General features: G+C 38.2%; 1 long non-coding RNA gene across 1 annotated transcript; it reads right to left on the bottom strand.

Annotated features, from left to right (window-relative positions):
- Positions 1 to 417: 417 nt before the first annotated feature.
- On the bottom strand, positions 418 to 2273 carry LOC131219289 (uncharacterized). Its single transcript, XR_009158110.1, has 3 exons — positions 1767 to 2273; positions 1581 to 1675; positions 418 to 544 (listed from the first exon to the last, which is right to left on the bottom strand). It is a non-coding gene; the product is annotated as an uncharacterized LOC131219289 (long non-coding RNA).
- Between the last annotated feature and the right edge of the window lie 1965 nt (positions 2274 to 4238).

Here is a 4238-nt window from a genome sequence, read left to right as displayed (position 1 = left end):
CTCTTTTAATCATGGTAGGATAGCATGTTATCATATTTAATTTACTTTGATTAATCTGTTAATTATCTCCTGCAACCAAATAGTTAAATCACACATCCTGCATCAGGACCATTCTTAAATGCTTTAAACATCTAACTTGCAAGAAAAAAACAGGTGATTCACTGCTCTTCATGCAGCTAATAACCAAATCTTGATCTTATTGTTTATCAATGTCACAGCCGCACTTCACCATGCAATTTTAGTATCCATCGGTAGATCAAATCACTTTGCAACATGCTAACTGCTAAGTCGTAGAGTAAAAGCATTCACTTTCACATATTATGTTGTGGTATGTGCCCCCACATTGTGCAAGGACATTTCGATCGAAGGTACAACCCTTAAACTCCTATGAGAGAGATGAATCTTAATACTATGATACTTTAAACCAGGAACCCACTCATTGGCTTCCAAAACATATATCAAAACCTCCACTCGAGTTCTCATCGTCTCCCATGCTTCGGTAACCAAGAACATATCAATCATCTCCATCCATTACAGAAATAGCCTGTGCAAAAAAAAACAAAACAAAACAAAACAAAACAAAACGCCAAAAGATCAGGGGTAAGAAAGGGCATACGAGGTACCAATGCCACATTAAACAAACAAGAAGTGGGACTGTGATAGTTTGACTTTCCAGATAATAAAGAAAAAAATCACCGACACCAAAATCTAGATAGCCTCAATCTCAAAAGATAAACCGATTATGCAACAAATAGTGATGGCAGTCTTAAACTCCATCGTCAAAATAATCAACCTCTTCCCCGTAATGAAGCCTTATACAATGGCAACTGAAGCTTTGAAATGTTCTGTTGTTTCTAAAAGCCCAATATACTTGATGGTGCATGCATAGCCAAAATTAGTAGACAGAGGAGGGGAGACATGACATGCGGTGCCACCAAGAACACATGCAGAAAATGGCCAATTTAACCACCAAAAGAGACAAGTATAAAAGATTGACCCAAAACAATAGATCTCATGGGTATGATTGAACTAAATAGATCAAATCCGCTGATGAAACTTGTTTAAAATAGGCATTTTTGTATCACTTAACATTTGTTTTAAAATCCTTTATCCTTTTCGAAGCAGTCAATATGTGTACTTCCTACCCCAATCATAAACAATCAATGGGTCCTTGGTTTTGTAGCAACTATCAAGCACCAAATCAATTCCTTTTAAATTCCAAACTTTCTTCTGTAGCAAGTTACAAATGGGGTTCATTGATCAATAAATAATTGGTGGTACCGTCCACTTTCTCAAAAGAAAGTGTGGCTTTGGATGAAAATGAATGTCTGCATTATATCCTTCATTAAATCCAAATGCAAGGAAGTATGAAATTCTCTTCGTAGAAATTAATATAACAAGGGTAATGCAACTCATGCACTGAACAAAATTAACATCGAGGATGTTATCAAACAGTTCTTCTCCACATGTTTGTGTGGCTTGTGCTGGTCCCCACCTCTGATGTTGACGAGTCCAACTGAAAGGTTCCACTAATGCCCAATTGAATTATCATTTAGGGAAAAAAGAGCTTAATTTCATACCTGTGTAGCATGCTATTAACAATGACAACAAATAATTCATCTCCAGGCACTAACCTTATTGTTTTAACAAGGTCATGTAATCTAATTTTCACAACCTGAAAATTAGAGTGAGATCAGGAACATACGGTATATCATTTATGTAAATTGAAAAACAAACAAACACCTAGTAGCCTTAAGATGAATTACCAGTGCATCATTATATGTTTTCCAATGTTCCAAAACTATTTTGAGTAAGCCTTCCTCTCATCGCTAATAATTATGCCTGGTACAATATGTTTGGTATCGTAATGAGAAAAACTCTGCCATGCTTACCACTTGTGTTCGGTGCGATGGGTTTGGTACCATTCTAGGATGGGGATGCCTTTCCATGCTCTGTCCTTGTGAAGGAAGGGGGAGCACCACAGGAGGAACCTAAATGCCAGAATAAAGCACTTCATACAACAAGGAGATGCGACGTACCATCATAGGGAAAAGACGATGTCTAACCATGGGAATGCTGGAGACTGTGTTCCAAAATGTCCCAACATCCATTGGTCGTGGATCAGACTCCTATGCACATCCAAACTAGAACTCCCACCCACTTTGGGGTTTAGGAGGCACAAATCCTATTTTGAATGCTCATGGGAATCACACCCACCTCCAATGGATGGTAGTAGATTTTGGAAACATTATGTCGAGCATTCCAATGGGAACACAAAGGAAGATGGATTCTACAAAAGACAATTTAAAAATGTGGAATGGATTATACTGATTGAGCTGGAGTACTCAAACAGGTTTTGGGATGTCTCTCGGAGAAGACAGAACTGCCCCCATCTCTCTCTCTGAAGCCTTCTTCTATCTGGAAAAGTATAAAAGCATTGGCAGGGGGACCAGAACTTTTCTGATTAAACAATCAGATGATTCAGATTAATGCGGAAAATAATATTTGTAAGTCACTCATCACAGATAGTCTACCTCCCAACCGCTCCAAAACTCTGAAGCTTAAAACATATCCAGGGAGAATGTGTGTAATCATGTTGTTGCTCCAAACCATGTAGTGTGTTAGATCTCTCAACTATCAACACCACTGTCAAATTCTTCATTGCTTGGCAAAAATTGACGAACCCCACCAAGATTTCCTCCATATTTCCCATGATAACTCAACATAGAACCATGTAACACACTCCATCTTCATCTTGCACTGGAGAACAAAACCACTTGATACATTTAGTGAATTAATGTAATTATTGTGTGAATGGATGACCATTTAATAGATTGAGAATCAAACAGATTAGGGTGCATTTGGATGCATAACTGACAATTGTGTTCAATCAAGAGGAGATGACTAAATTGTAACTACATTTCCTAAGGTTCGTAAGTAGATTGCAGTTGTATTCCTTTCAAGTCAGAATTGAAATCAACATAATTGCAATTTAGCAGATATGAAGGCTTAGGTAAAGGTAATACAGATTGGTTGCTTCCCCACTAATCATTGCAATTTCAATTGCTAGCGCATCTTAAAGCTTAGGGCCTGTTTGGTTTTCCAATCTCCTGTGAAATGCAATGTAAATGAGCCATCATTATCATTTACAGGTGTTTGTTTAAGCAAGAATTGTGGCTTATAAATTGAAGGCAAATAAACACTTGTAAAGGAAATAAGTAAAGTAAATTGTAATCATTACATTTTCCACATTATAAAATTTCCATTTTTACAATGATTTCTAGGTGAAATGAAAAATATAGCAAAATCATCATTGCAGTTAAATGTAAATGATCACACCACACAATTACAAGAGTAAATAATCCATTTACAGCCATTCACCATTGTAATTGGGAAACTAAACAGGCCCTTAGCAGTTTTTATGGCCGGTTTGGTAGATGCCTGAAAATGAGTTCATCTCATTCAAGTTAATAATACCTGTGTATTGGAGATCATGAATGTTGGTTATCAAGATTGCTTTTAATCCTCACCAAAAATGAATACGATATCTAATACAAAATTATGATTAACTAAAATGAGACCAACTCACTTTCAGGTATCAACTGAATAGGCCACACATACATATTACGAATAAAAATTATCAATTGAAACATTTCCAAACAGAGACTCATTTTTCAGAACAATTACAATATACACCATGTGAAGATACGACTTCATTAAATAAAATAGAAATTAATGAATAAGAGATAAGATACCCATGTCCGACAAGCGAGACTGGCGTGAGTGCTGGCAACCCATGCAGTTCCGCTCCACCACCCGTCGTGATATTCCTGTGCATACCTCGAGATTGTCGATATGCAGACCAGGTGCGATAGTAACAAGGCAACGGATGCATTCAATACCGTGGTAGGTAGGTGAACCTGCTAGAAAGAAGCAGAAAAACGGATGGCTTCATAGACCCAAACCGTGACTATAAATTAAGAGGCATACCTTGCGTAGGACTTGCCTTCCGCTGAGAAATAGATGCCAACACCATAGGCCTCCAGGCCTTTCCGAGCTTCAACCTGCCCGAAGCTGTGCGGGATGATGCTTTAAATGGTCTTAGGCGCCCTCATGCCAAGCGTGCCTGACATTTGAGTTCCCACAGTTGCCCTGCATCATCTCCGCGCTCCTTCCAAAGCCCTGCAGCTGGGCATTTCCAGTGGGGCTGGCTTGAGATCGCCAATAAATAGATCAAA

Source organism: Magnolia sinica, chromosome 1 (assembly GCF_029962835.1).
Source record: "Magnolia sinica isolate HGM2019 chromosome 1, MsV1, whole genome shotgun sequence".
Classification (NCBI taxonomy): domain Eukaryota; kingdom Viridiplantae; phylum Streptophyta; class Magnoliopsida; order Magnoliales; family Magnoliaceae; genus Magnolia; species Magnolia sinica.
This window is presented reverse-complemented; position numbering and strand designations above follow the sequence as displayed.